We start from the raw sequence: 27,885 nt of genomic DNA on the forward strand, positions 1-27,885 counted from the left end.
ACCTATTGCCTCTGCCTACATTGGTTTGAAAACTTTATATTTACTGTAAGAGTTTTGTTAGTGTAATTAATGGCATCAAATATCTAACCTCTGTCATCTTGTGTCATTGTTGAATTTGAAAACCCTTCAGTTATCTATACTTTCTCACATTCTCAACCCCAGTAGTGTTCTGCACACCCTGCCACCCACTTCCTCCACTCCTCTTACCATTGTTCCTTTGTAGTGTGTGTGGTATATCTGTTATAAAGAAACTCTCCCACAGGCTCAACCTAATTACCAAGTCTCTCTCCACCGTTCTGTCCCTTGCTCTTTCAATTAGACAACCGCTCCTTCCATCACATCAGGAGAAAGTGTTTATTTTCCTCTTTGCTACCCACCATAAATTCATCATCTTCCATTTACTCCTCAACACACATAATCTGATTTTCCTTCCCACCATTCCACTAAAACTTCCCTAGTTTGCTGTGTAACAGATGACCACAAATTTAGCAACTTGAAACCACACACATTTGTTTTCTCACAGTTCCTATGAATCAGGAGTCCTGTTACACGTTAGTCGGGTCCTGGCTGAAATCAAGGTATGTGTTGGCTGGGGCTGTGGTCTCATCTGGGGCTTAGAGTCTTCTTCCCAGCTTATTAGTTGGGGTAGAATTCAGTTCCCTGAGGTCGTGGGACTGAAGTTCCTGTTTTCTTGCTGGCTGTCAGCAAGGCACCACTCTCAGCTAACTGGAGGTCACTCTCAGGTTCTCGCCACATGGAAGTTGGAGAATGCTCCATAGGCAGTTCACTGCATGGCTGTTTGCTTCTTTGAGGCCAGCAGGAGAAATCTTTCCCATCTTGAATCTTCCTTTTCAAAGGGCTCACTTGAATAGGTCAGGCCCATCTAGGATAACCCCCGCTTTGATTAACTCAAAATCAACTGATTAAGATTATATGCAAAATCCCTTCCCTTTTCCACTTAGCGTAACCTAATCCTGGGCAGGAAATCCTATCATATTCACAAGTCCCACCCACACTCAGGAGGAGGGATTTTTTATAGTATATGTACAGGAGGACCTCTTAGAATTCTGACTGCCACACTGCCATATTTCCAAATGCTTCTACTAATAGGCCTGTTCTTCCCTCTTCCTCACAATGAATCCGTCTGATCTGCTAATCTGACCATACTCTCTCTTGTTTTTTCAATTATCTCCCCGGCTTCTCTCTTTTATCTCTTCACAAGTTTTGCTTTTTTGTGCTCTATCCTGAACTACTTATTTTTTCCAAAAGGATCCTTCTATATCATGCTCCAGACTGTTCAGAAATATGTTTACCACTGCCTGGAATGTCTTTCCCATGCTCTCCTCTTCCTCTCTTCAACTCTCACTCATCCTTCAGAAGTCACATCAAGCATTGACTCTGTCTGGAAACTCTTTTTTGTCTCCACTTCCCCACCACCTGGTGAGATGCTTGGCCTCTGTTTTCCCATGCGTCCCTTGCAAATTCTAATCTAGTACTTACTTCATCGTAGAATAATCACTGATTTACTCATCTATCACTGTTATGTGATTCCTCGAGATCAGAGGAAATATTTTATTTGAAATTTAAAAACATACCCACCACCTCAGGAGTTACTCAGTAAATAACTCTCTATATGAATGAAAGTGTAATAATAATTTTACAGATGAAGATACTGAGGATAATTAGGTTAAGTAAGCCACTGAATATCCCACATTCAGTAAGAGTCAAAAAAGGAGAAAAGAAGCTCATTTCCAGCAGACTTTGGGACCATTCAGAACTGGACATTTGAGATCATGGATTTAGGGATGTAGCATAACTATTACCAAACTCAATCCCCAAATTGGAATAAATACCTAGCATTTTGCCTGGATTATAATAGGTGGCCTACTTCATAAAAGTTTTTGAATGAAGTCAAGGTTTTTTCAAACAAATAAATAATTTGAATTGGAAAATCATATAGGGAATTAAGATTGCAAGGATTCTGAATCTGCGTAGCTTTAGAAAGGTTTTCTTATACTAAATGGAAATTGAATCTTGGTTTAAGATTTGGAATACCAAAACAAGAACGGGTAATAGAGAGTTAATGATGATCAGGGAAAAAGAAAAGTCTAATAAACTAAAATAAGAAGGTCTCTATAGATTTCATGACCCCTGGAGGCAAGTTAAGCAAATCTACTGAAGAGGTAGAAAGAATTCCAATAATGAGTCTTGTAAAATTCGAACCTCTTAACCTCCATCTAATGAATAATCCTACAGGTTACCCAAACCATCATCCTAAAAGTAATGAACCAAAAATGAGTATTAGAAAGAATGCAGGATTTCAAGACAGGTTTCCAAATCTTCCCTCTTTGAGTGACTATGTGATTCATCCACATTTTCATTCATTCACTCTCTCACTCATTCACTTCTTCTTTTGACAACACTTTATGCCAACTAATGTGAAGGCAGTGGGGAACATCACGGTGAACAAGAACTGAGCCCTGTCCTCTAGGAATTTGCTGTCTTGTGTAGAAGACTAGTTACTACATAAGAAATGATAGCACACTGAGAGGGCTATGAGAAGAAAATTAAAGAGATCTTTAAAAACACGTTTTTCTGGGGAAGATGGGCAAAGGAAGGTATTTGGGAAAGAACAACTTCCACACTGATACCTTGAGGAGCCAGGTGAGGTAGCATGAGGGAAGATAACTTTCAAGGTAGACGTGAAAACATAAACAAAGACCTAGAGGTTCCTGCATGCATCTGGAATAGCAAGGAGATCCTTAATAGAAGGTGAAAGTGCGGCTGGCCCGAGATAGGGATGCAGAGACATACAGGGCTGGTTCGGGAAAGAGCCTTGTGTGCCAGAGAGTTTGGGTCAGTCTGAAAGCAAGGTTGAACTATCAAAATGTTTGTAGCTGGGGTGGTGGGTAACAATCATATTTGGGATTTCAAACGATTGCTCTAGCCACAGTTTGGAGAATGAATTTTAGGGGGCAGGAGTAGAGACCAGGATAGTGGCTAGAGCTAAGGCAGTGGTCATGGAATGGGTACAGAGAAAAATGAATGATCTGAAGACATATGGACACATTATTAAATTAGGAATGGGAAAATACTAACAATTTACCTTATAAGTAAACTTCAGTAAGATTATGGATTTGAAACTGCCATATGAACAATAATGTGATGCCAGTTATTACTGTCAACAAGGTGGAAAATGTGGAATTTTCTTTCAAGCAGCCCAAATAACAAAGCAAAGATAGTTCACCTATACCTTTAAAAAATTTCTCTCTCTCTTTTTTTAGGAAAATTTTGATAACAGAAAAGGAACAAGATTCTCCAGGATGGATGAGGGTGGTCGGGGTTCCAGCAAGCAACCACGCTCATAGTCTACTTGCAGGTCAGGTCTATGCTCTCCATCTCTTCTGTTTTAACCTTAGGGTAAATGGCAGTTTTATTAATATTAATACACTTGCATAAAGTGCTAATTTACTCCATCATTTTCCTAATTAGCTCTATTGAATTGTGAGACTCATCTGCATGAATAATAAATTCCTATATGCCTTTTCCAATGTCTGTCTCATCTCTGCCAAGGGAAGTACAGAAAGCAAGAAATACCCATCTGTAACTCTTTGATCATTTTGGAGAAAGACAGTTTGTTTTCTGAGAAGATGGTAAAGGCATCAAGAATGTCCATTAATTAAATCTAGACAGAAATTGGAAGGACTGTTCTGTCTTCTTTGAGAAGAACAAAATAAAATGAAGATTGTGCTTTAGGTTTTACCAGCTCTGTCATTTCCTCTTGGAATGTACTAACGAATATAGCCTTCTTTTTAGTCCTGACACAACTTCATGCCACGTGCTAGTGTCACAGGATTGAAGATTAAAGGTGATGAGGTAAGGTCAAGAATAGAGGGCTTATTTGATCAAACAGTAAAAGAAATTCATGTTTGCTTTATTCTCTGGACTAATTATCTCAATTGGATTGAAAAATGGAGCTATTCATAAAACTGACAAAAACTAATGTCAAGAATATTTAAGAATTCCTAAACAATAAGTCAATGAGAAGAGCACTGCAAACCAGCAGAAAAATGGGCGAAATGAACAAACAGGCATAGCAGAGAGGAGGAAACAGACATGAAGAGATGTTCTACAGATTCTTAATTAAGACTACGATTACATAGTATTTTACATTGAATCAACCGGCAAAAATTAAAATGCCTCTAAGTATTGGAGGAACTGTGATTCCTCAGGCTCTTTAGACATTGCTGGGGAGAGTATAAACTGGTGTTCTGGTAAGCAGTTTGGCAACACTTTCTATATTTAAACATTCCCAAACTCTGTGACCCAGAAATTTCACTCCTCAGTTTGTTTATAGCAGCCTTATTCATAATAGGAAAAAATCATGGATTTAACCTAAATACTCACATCATAAAAGTGGATAAATGAACTGAGTTATATCCACAAATTGGAATAATATACTGCAGTCAAAGCAAATGAGCTACAACCAAACACAAAACTATGGATGATCTTAGGAACGCAAGAAGAGAAAAAAGTCCCCCAAAGTACATATATCAAAATGCATGCTCTTTTTATGAAGATGAAAAACAATAAAACAAAAAATTAATTTTAATGACTCATATATATGTGATGAAATTGTATAAAAAAGAAGGCTTGAAATGGACACAGAATTCTGAATGATGGTCGCTTTGGGGTAGAAGGGAGGCAGCAGGAGGAATTGGTGGAGGGTTGAGTTGTAGGATGATGTCTTAGCCTTTGTGTTTTTTGGAGGTGTTGTGGATCTGCGTTTGCATATTATATTATTTTTAAAAGTAAAAGGAAGTCACTCATAGAATACTGATGAGAGTGTATCCTGGACCAATGGTTATAAATAATCTGATTCTGTGCACCTGAGGTTCATTTAGAAAAGGAAAATCTTCAATTATCAAACATCTTTTACCCTTTTATGGTTGGTTTTTAAAGGAAAAATTCCTTCCACTCTGTCATTAATTATGGTAGCTCCCTAACAAAAGCACTTATTTTGTTACCCTTGGATGATTTTCCTGATTTACCAAGGTCGTAGCAAGAAAAGACAGGCAGAAGAAGCAACAGTGTGAAAGGAGACATAGGGATCAGTATGGCTGAGGTCAACTGAATCTTGAGATGTGGGCAACAGGGCATGGCACCTTGAGTGGGAACACAGGAGCCCTTGAAGAGGAAAACTTCGGTCAGACGGGTCTCCTTACCAGCTACAGGGTCACAGCGATGACTGAAACCGGGTTGGGTGATTCCAGACAGACAGAATCTCAGGTACAGCTTGCTGGGGTGGATGGTTAAAGTAGGTGCAGGGTGCCTGCATTTATCTTTAAGTCCTAATTCACTGCAAAGAAAGGCTCTTCCGGCATTAGTCTCAGGCATCTCCTCTCCCAGTATTTCTGTCGCTGCATCTCAGCATAGAATACAGGGAATGATCACCTGTACTAACGACACCAACACTTTACATTTGTGTAGCACCCTCTTGTACACCGTCCAATTGATCCTCACAGCAAACTCAGGAGGAAGGATAGGCGTTCTGTTTTCTCATTGTCACAGGAAAGAGCTGAGGTCTGGAGAGGCTTTACATTGGCCATCTAGAAAGGAAAATTCTGCTCGCCAGTCTGCCACGTCCTTTCCAAGATGCCATCAGAAAGGAAGGGGCTGGGCGGAACCAGGGAGCTCAGATTAACATTTATTGAATACACGTCAGTGCGCTGCAATCTTGATCTCATTTAATATTTACAATTTACTCCTAGGAGGTAGGCACTGTCATTATCTCCCTTGTAAGGATAAGAAAATGGAAAATTCAGAGAACTCAAGTTATTAGCTGTGTGACCTAGAACAAGCAGCATCAGCATTCTAAAGCTCTATTTCCTTATCTATAAAATAGAGATCATAATAGTAAGGAACCTCATGGAGTTATTAGGAGGATTAATGAGATGAGGTAGCTAATGTGTTTACCTTAAAAAAATAAATTGCACAAAGCTTATAAATGGTGTAAGTTTCATCGAACCCACGGGCATATGATCCCAAGTGCTGCCCTTTCTACTGAAGTCACATTGCCCTAAAGGGCAATTGAAACAGAAACAGATAATGCAGACAAGTTAGATTCGACCAGCTAAGCAAAGCACAACAGCAACCCAAGTCTGAGACCTCCTGCCCAATGAGCGGCCATAAGAAAAAAAGCCCACAATTAATTCTCACCAGACTCCCTTCTGCACACCTGCCAGAGCGCCACATAAGGCATCTCTCCACTATTTTGCTATTATTAGAACCACAGACTAGAAAATCTTTTGACTGGCAAGAGACCAGGACATCAATTTTCATCCTGCATCTGCTTTAAAGAGTAGGAGTGAAGTTAGATTATCAGTGACATTTTCTCAGTGGAAAGATTGCCTGGATCATATTTGTATTCATTTTCATAAATGCAATATACAAGCCACTAATAGAACAAAATCTACTAATTAAATTTCATTCAATAATGCATTTTTCACCTTAGCTTAGAGGTGTCCTTGTACATTTCTGCCAGTATAGTGCTAATAATGTCTTATTTAGCTTATAAATGGGGCTTATCATTAAATTTGAAATATTAACAAGCATCAGCGAGCCCAAAGTGACAGCATAGTAAATAATGTGAAAGGCTTCTACGCTGTAGACCTATTTTTCCTTAATTTAATTTAATTTATTTATTAAAAATTAAACACGGATTTGGAAGGATGCTAGCTCGGCTGCCATGGCAGCCCGATCCTTCAATAGATGCCTAAGATAGGAGATAAGAAACAGCAGCAAACCTGAGGCTCCCGTCTCTGAAGGAAAGGCTCATTTTACACTCTCTTCAGGTCTTGGAGAGGACAAATTGTTTATTGTCCACCCCAAGTTTGATTTTTGATGCCTGTTTTCATTGAAGTTTACCTTAAGAGTTAAGACCTTTGTGTTAAGTGAAATATTTGGAAAAGACATGAATTCTGTATGCATATTTGGAAAAGAATTATAGTATTTATATTGTCGGTACCATGTGTATAGGGTTTCAGGATTTACACCATGTGTGTGGGAGTCTGGGGAGGACCTGGTATGTATTAGTCAAGGGAAAACACATTTTGAACTAACATTGACATTTGATCTCATAAAACTCTCAAAGGAGAGGTAGGGCCCATATTATCATGACTATCCCATTGTATTGACAAGGAAGCTAAGGCTCAGGGAGGCTATGCCGTCTTCCCATGTCCACGAAACAGGGAGAAGTAGAGCTGTGAGAAAACTCAGATGAACTCGCAGAGGCTTGCCTTGAAGTCTCTTTCAAACCTGTTATTCCATGAGCTTAGGCATCTGCTTCTGTTCCCCTTTCTCTAGCCATCTACACATCTTTCAGAGAAGACAAGAGAACATCCATTAGGATTGAAACAATATCTTTGTCTGCATTTGTATTTACTGACCAAATGTCATTAATTTACTTACTTATTCATTTATTTATTCCCAACAAATATTTATCAAACATATGCCAAGCAGTGTTTTAAGCCTCAGGGGTACAGTTCATGACAAAGATAAACACTCCTGTCTTTATGGGGTTTGTGTTCTAGTGGCGGGATGCAGGCAATAAGCAGAATAAATGAGTAGATCATACGGCATATTAGGAAGTGCTCCTTGAGGGGAATGATCAATGGGCAAAGGGAATGGGGAGCGCTGGACGAAGTGTGGTGGTTGTGAAGAAAGGGGAACATGAACCTAAAATTGGATAACTTTCCCTCTTGGGATCTATCAGAGGATCAGTGTCCAGCCCTCCCCCTCTCCAGTACACGCCTCCCAACAACACATGGCTGCCTAAAGCTCATACTTTCCTGTGACCAGACAGAAGGACACTGGAATTTCTATTTGTTCTCTAATTGGCTAGAGCAACATTGACATCCAGTGGTGAATTAGATTAATCACATGTGCCCACATTCCTGGTTTTTCAACTCCACATATGGGAGAGATGGCAGAATATGAGTACCAGCTAATAGCCTGTCACCACAGTTCAGCAGGGGTTCCTCTGACCCATACCCTCACCAGCTCCTGCTTCCCATTCCCCTCCTCACACGGTTAGTACACTGGGTTGACTTTGTTTCAATAGCATGCACGTTACCATATATATGTGTATGCATGTATCTATGGACCTGATGTTTGGATATATGTACATGTGTTTACTAGGTATCTATGTGAATCTAGGTATACACGCATTTCCTATGTTACCTACACATATGAATCAGATGGTGTGCTCTTCTTCCTCACCTGGTACCCTTTCTGTTCTCAGGATCATGTTATCAGGAATGTGGAGAGACAACGATGCTGCAGCCTAATGTTGTCCTTTTCCATCTGGCTGATGTTATACTGTCTGTTTCTAATGAAGCAGAATGAGCATGGCTGCCCTGGGCTTACTTCCTTCTCAGTGGGCTAGCCGCATCTTAGGTATCAGCAGGGGCCTGCTGCCTTCCATGAGGACACCAGTCAGAAAGGCGCCCTTTCATCCTCATCATGCGTTCCTGGGAGCCCCATACTTAGAAAGGGAAGAACACACCACATGGAGCCTGCCCTCTAGGAGACTGAGTCTAGAAATCCAGAACAGCAGTGGAAGACGACTCGGGAGTCAGACCTGACGCCCATCTTTATCTTTAAATTCAGCACCTATCAAGATTACATGCCACTACTTATTAATTCATAAATTTTATGTTTTCAGGTAATTTTTATTCAATATTGACAACCCACAGACAATTTTCCCACTGGAATCTGAGGCTGACGTCACCCCACAAAGCTGCATTTAGAAATCCTTTTTACCTCTGGGTATGGGAAAAGGGAAGATAAAAAGAGGCCATCTAACGACTTTAACACACTCCACAATTAAATATTGATTGGAACTTCTCCCTGAGAATTTTTCCCTCCATCTCTTTGCCTCCACAGGGAGATGTCTAGATGTGATTCCTAAGCTGTCCCCATCCAGTGATTACGTTCATTAGGACACCAGCCTTGTGGTTAAAGCACTTCCCTCACTGCTGCACGTTTAATTAGACAACTCTTACCCAGAAATTATTTATAGCCAGGCTCCAGAGCTATTGTTAGTCCGAATGTAAATAAGATTCAGGGCGGGAGTCCCAGCGCGCTCCTGCCAGGAGCTGGCGCCCGGCGCGCGCTCGGGACCACGTCCAGGGCTTTACGGCCAGAACTCAGGCTATTAAAAAGCCCAGGTGCGATTTTCTAATTAAACTTTTGATACAGAACCACACAAAAGACTAAATCTACCAGGTCAGCGTGAGGACAAGGAGGAAGAGCGAAGAACAGAGGAGGGAAGGGCCCTGGGAAACGAGAGTGGCAGCCAGAGCACCGCCCAGGAGAAGGGGCGAGCAGGCGGTGGAGGGGGCGGGGCGGGATGTGGGGAGAGGGTGCAGGGTGGTCCCAAATTTGGTAAAAGGCCAAGGCAGGGATTTTCACTTGTCAACAGCATTTGCAAACCCTAATGGCCCAAAAGAATATAGGCGGACCTGACTTCCACCTCTGTACTTGGTGCTGGAATTATACCAGCTGAACAGAACATAGTCCCCGTGCTCATGATACTCACATTGCTGTAAGTGATAGACATGTAATAAAACTAATGCAAAGATTATATGAAAGAATTATAATAACATCAACAACCACAATGTGTCAAGCACTTAATAGATACAGGCGCTTTTTATGCCTTGTTTTCGTTTAGTATGCACAACCACCCTGGGAGTCCAATGCTATTAATATAAATACCCATTTTTCAGCTGAGAAAACTGAGACTTTAAAAGGACAAATAGCTCATAAACCACACAGCTAGTAAATAGCTGACTATGAAACCCAAGCCCCTAAGTAACCATCACTTTGCTGTGTACTAGTGTACTGTGATAAGTGCATTGTAACCAAACGTGTACGCTGCAACTAGGTACATAAAGGAGAGAGAGTTTAGTGTTCTGGAGGGAAGTGGTGGTCAGGGAGAGCTTTGCCAAGGGCACTGAGGATGAGCTGGGTATCTGAAGAAGGAATAGAAGTTTGCAAGGCAGACAGGAGGCAGAGGGAAGCTATTACCATAGAATTGCATGGCAACATAAATGAGCTGTGATTGTCGTCATTTATAAAGAGAGAGCTTGGATCCTGGGTCTAAGGCGCTTACTAAACAGCAGTAGTAGTAGTAGTAGTAGTAGTAGTAGTAGTAGTAGTAGTAGTAGTAGTAGTAACAAAAGAGAAGGTGGAAAGTTGGGATTAGAATCCAAAATGCTCAAGATGGTAAAAGCTCTTGGTTTTTTCTTTCTTTTTTTTTTTTTCAGGTGTTGGCTGTGTTCATATGATTAAGGAAGTGGGGAGGGGAGTAGAGGGGAGGAGACTTCCTGGAATAGAATTAGATTCCTTTAACAAACACCCCAAAACTGCCTTCACTACTACATATTCACTTTGGACGAGAATTCTACAGAGAATACAACATAGACCTTAGCGTATTTTTAATCAATGTCAGTCCTCATCATAAATTATTAAGCATGTTGTAAACCTGGAAAAATAAAGGCACAGAGAAAATACCTTGCTTGAGACCTCGTTACTCCAATTGCTCATCCAATGGTTTGGTCCCAGCACACAGGATATGAAGGCAAATACACCAGGGGGAAAGTGGGTAAAGATTACAACTTGGCTCGCAACTTTCTGTGTATTTTTCTTTCCTTTAACCACAAAGTCTGTCTAGGTAGTACTTTTCGTCCACCTAGTACAGCTGGCATCATGGGGAGTCATCCTTCTGTTACTACCTCTCAGGCCAGTCAAAACTATCACACTTCCAGTAGGGAAGCCGGGGACGTCTATTATTTTAAACATATAATTGATTCCAATTCATCACTTATCGCTCAGTGACAGATTTTTATATAGTTTATTATCTCTGTAGCAGCATGGGGCCCTGTGGGGCCGGCTCCTATTGTTCTGCATTTCCTGGTGCGGCCTCGGCCTGGCTGCTCCGTTATCTGTCTGATTAGGTCAGGGAGTCTGGCATCTCAGGGTCCCCAGGTAACTGTCAGCATTGCACATCCTCCGATTGCAGGATTAAAGGAGACTTTTACCCCTCGTCTCCTTGACCTGTCTGTCACAGTGAGTCCTCTTGTTTGCTGATTAATTTGGGACTGTGGGTCCCCAGGACCTGGGAGATAGCTATCATTCCTGTCCCCTCCCCCTCACACACATCCACACATGAGTGCTCCCAAGGCCCTGGGAAGGGAACAGAGACACAAGATTAGACAGGGCAGCCTTCTGATACCAGTGCTTTCTGGTCTTTCTGTGGCTTGGCCATCAGCCCAAGCCACCAAATATCCCATCAGGTTTTCCTTCCCGTGTAAACCTTTTTGTTCTGTTTTGGTGAATCAAATGCATCTCCCTCTAAAAAGAACACCAGTGAGCTGCTGTCCTGCCATCATTTCTCCTGGGAATGCTGATCTTTTCATCTGCCTCTGCTTTGCAGAGCCTGGACTTGACTGGGGACTCAATGCTGTGTTTATGCACATGGCATCCAGACCGCACCACTCCAGACTCTCTGGCTCCTCAGACAGTGGGAGCTGAGCAGGACACTGGATGGCAGTGGAAGTGGGTGAGGGGACCCTCATCACCATTCCACCATAAGATCTCAAAAGAAGACTCCTGGCTGGGGCTGGCCTACAGGAGCCACATCGGGCTTCATCTTATTTTGTTTGCTTCAAAGAGCCTGTGTGTTTCCCACAAATTTCAATTCATTCCTCACGAAGTTCCCTGTTTCTCCCAGACTTGAAGTCTTGACCCATACCCACCACAACTTGGAGCTGATGTCTCTGGTTTCACAAAAACCAGCTCTGCTCTCCATGGTCCCTTTGAAACCTAGCTGGTTTTAGCCCACACCAGATGTCCCTGTCCTATTCAGACTGGGACCAAGAACTTGCCTGACCCCTAGAAAGCCCGTCTCTCCTGCATCCCTGTCAGAGTCCACACAGTAGGGCTTGGGCATACGTCCACTCTCTGATCTGAATGTCCTGTGGCCACTTGTCCATCCTTCAAGACCCAGATAAAATATCTATCCTCCTTGGTGATCCTCTCTGAGTTCCCCAAGAAGCATGCCATATCTGAGCTATGTCAGGTTCCTTTCCTTACGGAACATATCACGTTATCAGGGACAATCTGTTTATGAGTCTTCAGAAGTGGAATGTGAATTTGGTAGTGCTGGCCGAATTGAGCTGAGTGATTTGAGGGCACTCACCCAATGGTTTTTAGACACAAGTTGGTCAATTTCTGTGTCTTATCAATGGGAGGGAGCCTACGTTTACTCATTAGTGTGGCTGCTGTGGACCTGTTCACAGCCCCGCAATGAGAAGCTTTTCTGTCTACTCCAAAGGCACTTTAGTATCTATAGGGCCTCTCAGTCTTTGTCATTTTCCATAGGTGTTAAAGCAAAAGGGCAAAACAACAGTCCCCCAAATAATTCCATTATGGTTAGGAGTGGATAAAGCGTTTTCTGGAGAGAGTGCCAAACCTCAAATGGGCATACAAGTTTTATACGCACAAAAGACCTCTGAATTCATCCTGCCAAACCCTCACCGTCTGTACATGAGGGAACTAAAGGTCAGACAATAGGAAACTTGTCCCAAGTCGACTAGTTGCCAGGTGGTAGCAAAGGAAGTCTGTGTTTCTTTAAAATGCAGTGGGACAGTTCCCTGCTCCTGACAGCCCTGTCTTGTGTGGCAGTGGCTCTTCTCAGCTCATCGTGGGGATAAACTTTGTCTCTGGAGAAGCAATTTATGCCTCTACACCTACTATCATTTCTCTTCCAGATCTCACCCTCCCAAGGTGGGGAGTCCCGCTCTTATCTCGGGCCCCCTCCTTAACAATGACTCTGCTGTTGTCTACAGCAAGTGTAAAGCACACACAGGCTGAGTTTAGGGACAGTTAATTTCCAATTCTTTCCAGATGGGTTGGAATAATATCCCCAGGTGGTAAATACATTATTAAGAAGGCAGTTTGGTGTGAAATTGGCTATTAAAATATAGATAAAGTTTAATATATTGAGCTCCTTGTCAGAAAAATCACTTTAGAGGGAGCTTATTATTTGTTTGATATTAAAAGAGTCACAGCTCTGCTCCAAGTGACAAATGGAGGGGGGAAATGCCACCAGTAATGAACAAAAGCTTTTTAACATTTAAATTTAGGTTTTTCCCGTAGCTCTGCATGCTGCCATGAGCATGTCCATGTGGTGCAGCCAGAGGCGGGCATCAGAGATGTCAGGAACTCAGGAGCCAAGGAGGCTGCCAACCCAGCTTTGAACAGCTTGAGTCCCCAAAAGAAAGAGCGACCAGAGAGCAAAAATAGAGTTTTAGAATGGTTCCCTTGGCAGCATGGTGGAAAGGAGATGGGGCTCTATCTCAGGACGGGAAGTCTAAGCCCCTCCCTCCTTCTTCCAAAGTATCCCAACCTCCTAAACAGGACCGCTCAAATGCAACATGTTTCAGAAAGCCTGCCTGGACTCAGCCCACTAGGCTTGGGACCCCGTCTTCTATTTATAGATGCTTCACTAAGCCAGATGAATAAAAACTAAAGTTGACAAAAGAGAAAGGTGTGTGAGAACTTCAGAATACAAACCTGGAGCTATATATTTGCTATAAAATACCCTTGACCAAGCCATGTACTTAATAGATAGTAACCCATGTTGAACAATGTCAACTCTCAAGGTCTCTACTGGGGCCGTCCATATCTATAACTGCAGCCGGCTGTATCATTCCTTGTTCTAGCAAAATCCTCCAGGAAATATGCAAAACTCTAGAATGGAGGAGCAGAAGTCATAAAGGACACATAAAAAACACAATCCTATTTCATTCAAAGAATAAGCCAATGGCCTGCAGTTGAAAAAACACGTTCTTGGGGAAAGAAGGTGGAATGGTTAGACAGGGGTCTTTAAAAAGAAAAAAGTAACTAATAGCTGTGCTCAACAGAATGGAAGTTCTTATTTCCATATTTAGCACACCCGTGCCTGCACGCATGCACGTACACACACACAGACATTGATGCTCCTGAGATGGCATGTATCCCTCCTTCCTGAGAGTGGACCTCATGACAAGAGAAGCAGTCCTTAGTTTTTAGGCTGAATTGATAAAAGGGAGTCTCAGCAGAAGGTATTTTTCACTTTGACTCTATTGTTGTGTGAATTAAACTTTACTCTTTCCCTAACACCAGGGTCACTTGTTGTCACGGAACAGTAAATAGCAGCATTCCACGCCAAACGTCCCTGCCAGCCCAAACCCAGCCGATAGCTAACGGCGTTACTGCTGCTTTCTTGGATGGTGGAAGATGATCACATCACAGTGTGGTCAATGAAGATCAGTGGTCAGGGCTATCTTGAGTATCAGCTTTCCTGGTGCACTTCAATCAAACATTGCCCAAAGCTGAGACCACTGGGGTACTGGGATCAGAGCCTAGAGGTCCATAGGTCGCCTCAGCCTCGAAGCACCTGAATATTGACCCCAGTCTCAGCTGAACTCCAGGAGGACCCCTGTGCTGCTGTGGCACAAGAAGGATGTGCTCAAAGAGACCCTTACAATCTGTCAAGGGTGTTTCTAGCGCTCTTGCTTCAATATGGTGTAATTATTGCAATAAGAGTCTTTTTAGTTATAAGTAATAAATTTCATCTTTTAAATGACAAGTGGCTGGGTTGTAACTTCACTTTTGGCAAAAAGAAAGAGAAAACTTGAACACAAATGGTTTGAAAGGGGTGAAATAAACAAGTCAGATGTTAAGACTGGGATTGAAGTCTTGAGATCTGGACAGGAGTTTCAAAAAAAACACCCTATAATTTTGAAAGGAGAATTCCTGAGACCAAGAATGGGTCCAAGGGTGTCCCCTTTACTTATTCTACTGAATACTCATTCAGCCTGATGGAGTATGACTATTATACCAGTTTGACAGATGAGGAAGATGTCATAGAGGTTAAATAATGGAACAAAGTTACAGAGCTACGAAGAGGCAGGGCCAGAATTCAACCCCAGGTCTGTGTGAATGTAAAGTGCCTGCTGAGTTGTCACTGAATTGGGCAGACAAGAAGCCTGTTCAGTTCTTCGTTCAGGTATTCATAAAGGTCCATGTTTGAATCTTGGCTCACTGCTTATATCCATATTACCCTAAGTCTCTTGACACTTTCTAATGGGGGAGGTGTTTGCTTTCTTCACCTATAAAATGAGGATGCTGAGGCCAGCTCTGTGCGCCCATGAGGGTGCTGTGAGGACGAGATAAGGTGGTTGATATCCAAGTTCTCACTAAACTCTAAAGTGTTATTCAAATATGAGACATAAATGTGTGTGTGTGTGTGTGTGTCTGTACGGAGAGAGATTGAGAGAGAGAAAGAGATGAAGGAGGAGGAGGAGAGGGAGGCAGGGAGGGAGGGAGGGAGTGATATTGGTCGACTGTAGGTTATTCTAGAAATTAACCAATCTGATAAGACCTTATGCTCAAACTTTGCATGGTGCTGGACAGTTTCAAGACTTCTTGCAAACATTTGGTTTCATCTGAACTAAAACAACCCCATGGGTTGTAGGTATTGTGTTCCTTATGTCAGTGGGAGAAAATGAGACCTAAAAGTTTCAGCGCCTTTTTTGATATACCATAAAATATCGAGAGCAATTTCTTCATTCATCTGTGAATGCTAGCATATACCAAAGATTTCAGAAGAAAAATAGAAAATAAAGAAGATTTTATCCTTTAAATCATTTTTTCCTTTAAATTGGGAAAATGTCACAATTGGTGTTTGCATTAGTTTCCCATAGCTGTTACAAACTACCACACACTTGGTGGCTTAAAACAACAGAAATGTATTGCCTCACGGTTCTGGAGGCCACAAGTCTGAAATCGGCGTCAGTGGGCCAGTATCAAGTGAGTCCATGTTTCCTCCTGGGGGTCTAGGGAAGAATCCTCTGCTTGCCTCTTGGAGCTTCTGCTGGCTGCTGACGTTCCCTGACTTGTGGCACATCACTCTAATCTTCGAGGCCAGCATTTTCAAACCTCTCTCTGCTCTATCTTCTCATTACCTTCTGTGTGTTGTAAAATATCTCTCTGCCTCCCTCTTATAAGGAAGCAAATGATTATGTACAGGGCCCACCCACAAAATTCAGGACAATCTCCCCATCTCAAGGTCCTCAACCTAATCATATTTGTGAAAACCTTTTTTGCCATATAAACTAACATTCACACGTTCCTGAGATTAGGATGTAACTATCTTTTGGGGGGCCATTTTTCAGCCTACCACAGTATTCTACTGTTTTGTAGGAGCATACTTAGAAAACAGTGCATACTATTGTTTCTTGTAATGAATGAAGATCCCTAACTCTTGAATATCTAACTTTCTGGTGGCTACAGAATAGATTGAAGTCTGAGTAGGGTATGACGGAGAGTATCCTTTGCACTGCTTACAGAACAAAATTTCAAGAGATGGATAAATGAACAAAGTAGATCTTTGCATACATCTTGCGCTCCCACCCCCCACCTCTGACAGGTGTCAGAATCCCCCTACACCCTCAGGGGGCCTTCTGGATACACAGATTGGTGGTACCTGTCACCCTGCCCCACAGGAAGTAGATCACTCCAAGTCTCTTCACCTTCCAATGAAGCTGGCACACATCTCTCACCCCACTGATGTTGGGCAGAAAAGCCGGTGGAAAAGAGGAGGCGAAGAGGCAAAAGAGCAGGGACATTGGCAGCTGTGCTCTAGTTTGGAAGGAAGTTGGGCACCCACGCCTTCCCATAAGGAGCAGGCATCCCTGCTCTCACCCTTTCTCTGCTGTCTAATCTGATGCCTCCTCCATCTGCCTCACCTGAAAGTCATTTCCCATAGTCAACACCTCTTGGGACATAACTGTCTCCTTGGAGACTACAGGGAGGAAAGAAAGTGTGATTTTACTGTAGCTTAGACTTATTATTTTTTATTTTTATTTTTTGGCTCCTTTGGATTCCCGTGGTGTTGATGTTTTATTAATGGCTTTGTATTCTCCTTGGAGGCTGTTGGAATCCTCTCTATCATCTGCAAGTGGCAGCTGAGCACCGGCAAGGTAGAGAGAGAGGAGTGCTGTGGGGTGTTTGGTGGAGGTGAGGCAGGGGCCAGTCTGAAAATGCCCTCTGCAGGCCACTGAGGCCTGACCTTGTCATGCTGCCTTCACCTTGCAGTTCTTCTGATACCTTCCTGTGAAAGCCAATACAGGCATAGCTCACTTTAGAGGAAGGGCTCTGCTCTGCTCTACCCATCAGCAGGTGAGAGGACCCATGCTCCTGCTTTGCTTCGGGCTCCCCATGATGTTAGTTGACATTGGCCTTCTACAGATTCAGTCTACAGCAGAACCTTGGGTGGACAGGGACTCAGAACCTAAGCCATATCTCCTTCCTTCCATTGCACTCCTCCTGGCTCTACCCCTCCCTTGTATCTGAGGGAAGCTGGATGGAATACCATCCCCCAGACAGAAATCAAAGGGTTGTGATGTTACTGTCTCCTTTATTCCCTCATTAACGTCTGTGGACTCTCTCTTCAATGCCTGTCCTTTCATGTCACCTCAACGGCACTGAGCTAGTCTAACGCTCCCATTGTTTCCCACCTGGACATGCACATGCCTCTCCACCATCCCTTCATCTCTCCTTCCTCCTTTCTAATCCACTCCCTATAGCAGTCAGAGACATCTTTTACCTATGCTATTCCCTTGCTTAAAATCTTTAATGGCTTCCCATTAAGTTTAGAATGAAATCCAAACTTAGAATAAGTCCCTGCATGCTCTGGTGCTCGCCTACCTCCCAACCAATGTCTCTGGGTCCTGCTTTCCACTGTATCTCTATTGCCAGCCACAGTTCCTGGGGAAGAGGAGATTCTAAAAGATTAACTGTGGGAAGAATGAATGAAGTAATAAATGGCTAGAGTCTTTCCCCCAGATTGCTTGGAAATAACATGACATCAAATGTGACGTGGATACATCCAGCAAATGAGGTTTCTGCCTAAATTAATGCTTTTTCACCCCAACTCCCATGGTCTCCATTTCCACCCTCCTACCTTCATAGCACGTGGGTGTTTGTCTCTTTCCTTAGGAACACGCGACAGTGCAGCTGGTGTCCTCTGCATTTCCAGAAGCAAGACATACTTTTAAAAAGATTTTACATATACGTGTTTTGTGTGTGTGTGTTTGTGAGTGACCCTTTTCTCAGGGACCACAGATGTATTCTAAACCTTCACACCATCCCTTTCTGGTGGCTCAGTGATCCAAGAAGCAACTGTTAGGCATGGGTAGATACTTATCAATATATTAAGTATATCTGATCCAGATTTTTCCTATGGACCTCTTCTATGAATCTCATCTTTTTTTAACCTTTTTAATTGTTTTTCAAATCTCATTATTTCATAAACTTCTTCATTTCAAGAGATGGGCATTCCCTTGGCCTGGGGGACAGAGACAGCTGATTGTTGCTCAGTATTGTGGGGAATCAGAATTGGCCACCTCAAAATGTGTCTCTTTACCTTGATTATTTTCGAGAACAAAGACTCTGTAAGAAACTTGGACCTCCCCCCCACTAACTGCCTAAAAGAAATTTAAGATAGAAGGCCTGTCCCCAGGACAATTCATCACCATAGATAACTCTGGGGATGGATAAACTGGGAGGGTCCTTGCTAAGCCCATTCTTATCAAAGTTCTGTTTACCAAGCATTTGCTTTTCCATTTCCATGTGAATTGCCTTCCTCCCATTTGAAGTCCCAAACCACTACCCCCAATACCCTCCTTTGTCTTTAGCTGAAGATGCTATTTAAGATTAGATCCTCTGCCATTTTGGTGAGTTACCCAGTTTCCTGTGTTTCTCCCACGTATATAAGTTATAAAGCTTTGTTTGATTTTCTCCTGTTATTCTGTCTCATGTTATTTTAATTCATAGCCCAGCCAGAAGGACCCAGAGTGGGTGGAGTATATGTCCTCCTCCCCTACAGTATCCATATTTATCTTTGCCCTTAATCATAGTATCCTGGAATTTCTAGGCATCCATTGGATTGACAGTGGCCCTATGACTAAATTCTGCCTAATGGGATATGTGTAGCTTTCAGGATGAGATCTTAAAGTGAGGGCACCCCTTTTTCCTTGTACTTCTTCATTCCCTCTGTCTGGAATGTGGACTTCATGGACTTGGTAAGATTAGCCATTTGGGAGCCTAAAGTGACCCAGGGAATGAAGAGTGCACAGCAAAACAATGAGGCCTGGTTCTCTGACTCTGGGTCACCCTAAGGCTTGAAATTTATTTTAAATGAGCCAGAAAATTCTATCTTACTTAATCACCATAACTTTTGTCACAGATTAACCTGATTTGAATTAATCAGGTAATTCTGATATTTTGTATAAGTTTTGGCACAGGGAAGTGTTGAAAGTTGCTGGTGACTGCCATGCCTCGCTGGCCAGAACTATGTGAAATTAACACCATGTAGAAGGTGGCCAATGTGCTTCCCCTGTCTTTTGTCTGCCATTTCTATTTTTTCTATTAGAATTGTTCTTACACCTTTTTGCACTATGAGGTGTCAACACCTATTCATTGCCTGACAACCCCAGACCTATGCATGCTCCTAGGTCCTTCCTTCTACCTGGGTATGGACAGTGCCCTGGGGGTGGCCAGGCACAAAGTGGAGGCCAAGACAACTATGTCAGGATGCAGCAAAACATCCCTGGACAGAAGTGGAGGACACGAGGCCTGTGCATATACCTATCGAGGGGCCAGCAGAGATGTGGGGTGCCGGCAGCCTGAGCGGAAGACCTGCCTCATAATTGTCTGCAAAATACCTGAGCTATTGATCCTTCACTCTCAAAGCAATCCTATTCACCTAATTTAAAATAGGAGGAAGGAAAAGGCAGAAGAAGAAAAGTCCTTCTCTTTTCGGACTTTCAGGTGAGATGTCAAACCTTTCAAGAGCAGACAGATACCGAAATCATTTTTTTCCCCTAACTTTTCAGGTGTCTCTGTAGGTGCAGTCCCAGAGGCTGTGGCCTTGAGGGTTTTGCCCATATGGCACATACAACTTATTTCAGAGTTTGGGTTTGCCTGTCCCGCCCGCTTCCTTTCTTTCTTTCTTGTAGCAGTTCCCTGTTATCATATTCAAAAGTTCCTGAGCTCCTCTGGCTGCCATGAGTGCAGCTCCATCTCTCAATGACCTCAGCAGAACTCTGGATTGATTTAACCTCCTTTATCTGCATGATTAGCTCAGCCACAGAGCAGATACTTGGTGCTTATCAGCCCATTAAAGAGTCAAAGAATGCTGTTACCAGTTTTTTATCTCTAAAATGCACACAAAGCCCTGCTGATTATTCTATTAATTTGTTAATGAACCTGTCTGGTAGACAGATTCTCTGTTCCTTTGGAAGGCAGGATGGGGAATTGAGCATTTAAAGGGGTTTGAGCCCTTACAGGTGAAGCTTAAAACTTTGGAAGTGCATGTGGCAGCTTAGATACACGTGCTTGTTTTCATTTTGTGTTTTTATTCTCTTTTAATCTTTTACTGAAGTAGCAGGCATGCCGAGAGAGAAAGAAATTAGGCTGGAAAAAAATTTGGTGTCTGATAGAAACAGCCACTGCAGATTGGAGCAAAGATGCTGGGCATAGACATTTTGAATAGTTTACCATGTGTCAGGTCTTCCTGGGGCCGAATCTTCTCTCAGCTTTTTTCACTTGGCACGTGGATGGCAATTCTATCCAAGAACAAAGGACTCTGGGGAAAACGGTTTATATATCTTTTGCATATATTGTCCTGTACTTGGGAGCTATTGCTTTTTTATCTTCCTAGATATGCAGAGAATTCTGTGAGAGCAGACACATGTCTATATATATCAAGTACCCAGGCTGCTGTATCAATAGAGTTATCATGTCCATGAGACCCTGTAGTATGGCTACATGCTCTTGATACCAGCTCAACACAAGGTTGACATGAGGGAAACCATATTGTAGAAAAGAAACCCTATTGTAACTTTGTATGACTTCTGATTAACCAACCCAGACATGCTTTGTGTATTTTATGGCCCCTCCCAGCTCCTGTAAGTTGATAACTTTGTTCTCTTGAGATCCTTAGGAATGTGATGATCCCTGGGCTGAAAGTCTATGCTGATAGCCATCATCAATGACAACTGAAAGATCAGAGTATAGGGATTGCTCTGGTCTCTGATGCATACCCAGTAAAACAAAAGACTATCAGGAACTAAGAACAGATGGATGCCCCCAGCCTGAGCCTAGATATCTGCCTCCACCTGGAGATCAAAAGGATGCCTCCATCCTGAGACTAGATATCTGCCTTCACCTGGAGATCAGAAGGATGCCTCCACCCTGAGGCCAGATGCCTCCCCACCTGGAGACCAGCCCCCTATATAACTGGCCTATAGTCTTTGTTCTGTAAGATGGTTCCTTTGGACATTAGTCGGCCATCTGCCCCCTTGCTAGCAAGCTGAAATAAACTGCCCTTTCTCTGCCACCATCTTGCCTCTTGACGATTGGCTTTTGTCTTGCTGTGAGCAGATCATGCCATTTGTGTGGTAACACTCTCTGGTTCTCCAAGGAGTTCATCAACTACTAAAGCTCTTCGGTTTTCCAAGGCTCTTGAGCAGGAAGATGACTTAAAAATAGCGTCAGTGGCCAAGGAATCCCTAGGCCATCCCATTGGTTACAGAATTAAGGTCAGATCACGGATTAGCCATTGGTGACTTAAGAGAGTAGGTGTGTTATAAAGAGTTGACAATTGATCACTACACATCCTTGCTGATTGGTAAACAATGAAAACAGAAATAGGAAATAGGTGGCAAAAAAAAGATTCTCATCAAAATCATAGCAAAATTTCAGAAGAGATCCAAGATTGTGCTCAGGATATTCTTTTCCTGATGTTTTCTTTTCTGGCCTAGTGGATTTTATGATGTGATACCCAGAGCCCCCTTCAGGACAGAAACACTTATTTCCCTAGATACCAGAAGTATTGTCTGTGGAAGACTCCCACCAGCTGACCTCTCTCTGGAAACTGCCCTCACAGGAAGGGAGCTGCCTCATCTGAGGTCACCTCCCTTCAGGAAGGTAGCCCACTTCCAGGGCCAGGGTTGTGTGGGAATACAAAGATCTGTCATCTTCCCTCATTTGGGGGCAACTCTAAAGGGCCGTCTTAGCTCCAGAGTCTCCTATGGGAAAGACTGAAGCATCTGGCACAGCTGCAGCAAAATTCATCCTTCCCTTTGGTCAATCCACATTCCCTCCCTTGTTACGGATATGGTTCCCAAAAGAACTTCGAATAAAATTTCTGCACAAAATTCTCCAGCTGAGAGTCTATTTCCATGGAACCCATCCTAAGATATCTGGTAATAGGAATTATTTGTTCATAAACATGCCTGATTAAGAAGGCACAGCAAGAAGACCAGGTAAATTTTCCATTGCTAAGGACATTAGTATGGATTATGTACTGACATGGAATGATCACTATTCGGACATCTATATCAAAAGTTTTGATTACTTAAACCAGTGTCAGCATGTATGGAAGTTTCCAGGGGGATCAAAAGCATTCTTTGCTGCTATCCTATTTAACACAGAACAATGAGTTAGATTAGCATTTATTTACTCTTTATCCTTTCAAGAAAAATGCACATTGTGTCTATCATATATAGATACAGCTGCTGATCTCACAAAACTTCAAATTTTGTAAGTAAACAGACATAAAAGACTTGCTTGTCAAAAATGTAATGATGCACATTTGGAAGAGCTGGCTAATGTGGCAAACAATAGACTAGAATAAAAAAGATGCTCACAGTCCGTCCAAATATAACAAGGAGCACATTAAGGAGCTAGGAGCACATTAAGGAAGTCCGGTACTTTAGTTCCTAAAATCAACCACACTGATACGAGATTGGTGAGCCTGGCTTAACAGTCAAAGTGCAAAAAGCCCAGGTGATTGAATTCAGCCAATCGTATCCAGACCAAGGGCTGTATCCGACCTCTCTGTTCTGCCAGGCGGGCTGTTTGAAGCGCTGTGTTCAGTGCCAGATGCTGGCAGTAGAGGGCATTCAGAGAAGGAATGCCCAGAATGGTCAAAGGTCTGGAAATTCAGTTATCTGCAGACTAGTTCTCACTAGTCCTCTTTCATATCCTGCAGTTCAAACCAAGAGCTTCACACAGCCGTGTTCGCGTTCCAGGGCCTTTGTGTATTTAGTCCGGACTGTCCTTTCCACACTTTCTGCCTGGGATAGTCCTTTTCACTCTTCAAGAAACGAGTTGAAAATTACCTCCCCAGTGGAATCCACTCCTCCGCACCCGGGGAGTCGACAGTCTGCTTCTCCACGCTTCCACAGTCTAGCACAGCATTCCTCCACTTGCCTCTCCCTCTGGTTACGGTAATCTACACCACGGCTGCCAGTGCAGTTCCAGCACCTAGCCGAGTGTCTGGTATATGCCAAGTGTTCATCGCTATTTGATAAATAAATGAGATGTGTGAATAAATAGATGAACAAATGAAAGAACAAATTCTCAACGCAAGAGGGAGCAGCTTAGAAGTAGGCAGACTTGTAAGAGGTGGAAAAGTCTCCAAATATTTAAAGAGTTATTAAAGTATCTTTGTAATACAATAAAGAAATATGGACTGGATCCTAATTTAATGAAGTGAATCTATAATTAATTTAATAACTATGACCAAAAGTTTCTGATTAATGAAATCTTGGCAATTGGGAGGGAGGCCTCCGGTGATGACTCTGTCTCCAGCTTTATCCTATTCAATATTTTTATCAATGTCTTGAATAAAGATACAAAAAGCATACTTGTCAAAATTTATGGATGACACGAAGCCAGGTGGAATAGTAAATAACTTGGAAGACAAAAACAGGATCCAAATACATCTCAAGAGGCTAGAATTATGAGCTGAGTTTACCAAGTTGACATTAAAGAAAAGGAAATGGAAAGCCATACCATCAGATCCCAAAACAACTGTAAAATAGAAGACGAGAAACATGTTGCTAAGCTGCAGCATTTGTAAAAGTCCACAGGGAGTTTAGTTGAGTGTAAGTCCATGATGAGTTCACATCATGAATCGACTCAAAAAAAGTTAATGCAAACTTAGGAAACATGATTTGTGGTGCAATGTCTGAAGAATTTTAGAAGGATATAGGTAAACTGCTGCAGGTTGTGTTCAGAGCGGAGCAACAAAACATGGCGAGAGTTCTCGAAACCATGTTGTTTAACGAAATAATCTGGCAGGGTAAATATGGAGACAAGAACATTTAGGAGAGATCCTATTGCTCAATTAACAAGGGCAGAACCATTTGCATCTAGCAAATAGGATTGGACTCTTTCTGTCAATTTTAGGTGGTGGAATGATGTTTAATGGCAGCAGGTATAGGGACACTTGATTTCAACTTAACAAAAGGAGGATGAATTCTTAAAGTCACAGCTGTGCGATCACAGTATGGGCCATCATGAGAGAAGTGAGTCTACTGTTACTAGTGACTACAGGTATTGAGACTGCAACTTGAATAAGACCCAGTGGGGACCCTCTGGTGTAGATTCGTGTATTTCATGGATAATTGGAGTCCATGGTCTTTTGAGTCTCTGAGATTCTGTGATTCTACCTGAAGGAGACGTGCTATAAAACTCCAGAAGTCATGACTAGGATTAATTTAAGGGAAAACCTTCTAAAAATTAAAATGGCTTAAAAATTGAATCAACAGTGATTTCTCTTTTCCTCCACAGATATTGTTAGATTCGTGGCCCTTGTATTTGGTAGGAAGCTGGAATAGATGCTCTTTCAAGTCTCTTCAACATCCAGGATTCTGAAGTAAAATGGAAAGACTTTGGGTAAGCAGAAGATGTTGATTTATTGTCCAAGTTCTGACAGAATATGGCAAGTCATTTAGTCACTCTTAGCCCTATGTCCTCATCTGCAAAATGGGGCTAGTACTGCTTCTTCTGCAGGTCTCAGAACGTTGTTGAAAAGTCGTCAAATAACATGCACTGAAAGCTTCTAGAAAGGTTGATTAAGTATGATACAGGATTAATGTGTTCTCGGCATTGTTGTTAGTACTCTCATTATTTGAATCTTCTTGCTCCTTCATTCACCTACATCCTTTGCATCAGTCACTCTGCTCTAAGGAGCTGTAATTTATTCCTGCCAGGTAGGGAAAGCCCCAGCCTCATTCTTTGTATCGGTCTAGAGCGGGGCTGACAAGGTTTTCCGTGAAGGGCTAGACAGTGAATATTTAGGCTCTGTGAGTGATATGATCTCTGTTACAACTACTCAACTCTGCTGTTGTAGCATAAAAGCAGCCATAAACGATATGTAAACAAATGCACGAGACTATGCTCCAATACAGCTTTACTTACAAAACAGGTGGCTGGTAAGATTTGGACGACAGGCTATAGTTTGCTGACTCCTGGTGTAGACAAATGGTTCTCTACTGGGGGCAATTTTGCCCCACAGGAGACATTGGGCAATGTCTGGAGACATTTTTGGTTATCACAACTGGGAGTGGTGGTGTCATTTTCCTGGCATCTAGGGGGTAGGGATTAGGGCGATGCGTTAAACATCCCACAATACACAGGACAGCCCTCCACAACAAAGAATTATCCAGATCAAAATGTCAATAGTCTCAAAACACTGGTCAGACAAAATAAATAATCTTTTGTGCTTATCTGAGGTTCTCGGCATCAAACTCAACCCCCTGCTTGACTTCTGGAGCCCAAACTACTACAGAACCCTGAAAGATTTGGGTTGGAAGCACTTGGAAAACAAAGGAGAAATGTGAATCTTTGGGTCAATTCAAATCAGCTGTAAAACAATTCAAACTCAACATTCTTCAAAGAAGTGTTTTCTTTCTTTAATGATGCTGTATGTTGCACATCACAGAACCTCAACTCATGGGTTTAAATTAGACTAAAAACAGAGGTAGAGTAGAGAGATCCTCTAATGCTAAAAGAAATAGGTTTGCAGTTGGGCTTTCCCGAAGCATCCTGGATATTTGGACCAGGACTACTAGGTGGCTCACTTCCTGTTGACTTGATGTATATCTGCATCTGAATCCAGCTGGCATCTCCCACAGGAATTAGCACCAGTGTTGTCAAATCCACCCCCTCATTCTACAGACAAGGAAACAAGCACAGAGAGGTTAGGTAACTGCCTCTTGGTCACATAGCTAGTTAGTGGTAGAACTGATTCTAGAACCATTTTTTCCTGCAAAGCCCATTTTGCTTCCTGACACCATGTAGGCCCTGCTGTACAAAGAAAAAGGCAGTGAATTATTGCAAGATAAAACCTCTCTTGGATTTAAAAAATACAAGAACTTTCCTTTTGTTCATGACCTAACTCATTTTTTGGTTAGTGTACAATATCTAAAAAATAAAATGTTTAAAATCATGCAATGAATTAGGAAAAACTAGTTTAAACGATGTACACATCCAATATATACCAGCCCCACAGAGGGCCGAATTTCATTAAAATGAAACTCAGTACAGCATATCATATTTAAGTATTCTAAAAAAGGTTTATTTAAACATTTTCTTTGAAGATGAAGTATTTGGGGATGATAAAGATAATTACTCATTGTAAGCATAATGGGCCATTTGACAGAAGGAAGTAAATGTAAGGATAATTTCTAATGAAAATTAAAAGTTAAAAACCTCTCTTCTACCACCCTGCTTTGTAACATATTTTTAAAGAGAGATGGTCAAAAATGCCCCTTGTCCTACCTCCTCATGAATCTACTCAACAGTGTCCAGTCAGGGCTCGTCAGTAGTGCTGAGGACGGTGGGTGAGGGAGAGCCCTGTGTCCTGCTAGAAACACAGGTAGTATTTACACCCGCAGCAGGTGAGAACTCAGTCCAGGACAAGTGTCAGGAGAACACAGTGCTATATTCAATTCCAATTCTTGTCTATCAGGCTGTAAGATTTTCTGTTGCTGCTGCTTCTCCATCTCGAGATGGTTATTCCATCACAGGCTCCTTTCCCAAAGAAAGGGGCAGCTTTAAAGGCCTCACAGTTTATTCAAATTACCACCATCCATCTACCAGCAGGATCCAGAGGGCTGCTGTCCACATCTGTATTTCTATGCAGGAAAAGACCCACTGCTTTTCTTCAGTGATGCACAGAAGGTACTGATACTTTGAGATATGTGCTCTGCTCTATTCTCTTAGGCCACTGGGCTCAGCCAGATGAGGCTTCCTTTTGCACACACATGCGAGGTCCAGTGGGAGGAGTAGGAGGAAGAAGTATATGATTTTAATCTGAATTGAACAAAAATATTTCCTATGCTAGCCATTTTGAACATTGATCACGGCCAGTTTATAGGTTTCTAGCCTGCCCTCCCTTCTCCAATCTACATACACTGCCCTAGTTCTGGTGCCATAGTTTCTATTAAGAGAACTCTTGCATAAATCTCCCAAATTCCCAGGGCTAGAAGAATAGAGGTGTGGGTCAATTCATCTCAGTGTATACACTCAGTGGAATAATATACAGCAATCAAATGGATGAAGTATAGCTACAGGCAACCTATAAGATGAAATTTAGCAATGCAATTTTGAATACGAAAGATTACAAACCGCGTTGCCCTCTTGTAAATTAAAAAGAAAATACCTAAACAATATACAGTTAAGAAAATGTGCATAGATATGACAAAACCAGATAAATAGGTAGGTTGGAAGATAGATTGTTTGACAGAGTGATGGATTAATTGATCAACAGATAGAAGATAGGAGGTTAGGGGAGGTACAAACTGGTAGACAGAAGTTGTAAATGTTTTGCCTTCTGTGTTGGGTGGAGTGTTCAAAAGTTTGCATTATATTAGGAAGGAAGGAAAAAAGGAAGGAGGGAGAGAGGGACAAAGGAAGGAA

This window comes from Ceratotherium simum, chromosome 7, assembly GCF_057802395.1.
Source record: "Ceratotherium simum simum isolate JZ-2026a chromosome 7, ASM5780239v1, whole genome shotgun sequence".
Lineage (NCBI taxonomy): Eukaryota > Metazoa > Chordata > Mammalia > Perissodactyla > Rhinocerotidae > Ceratotherium > Ceratotherium simum.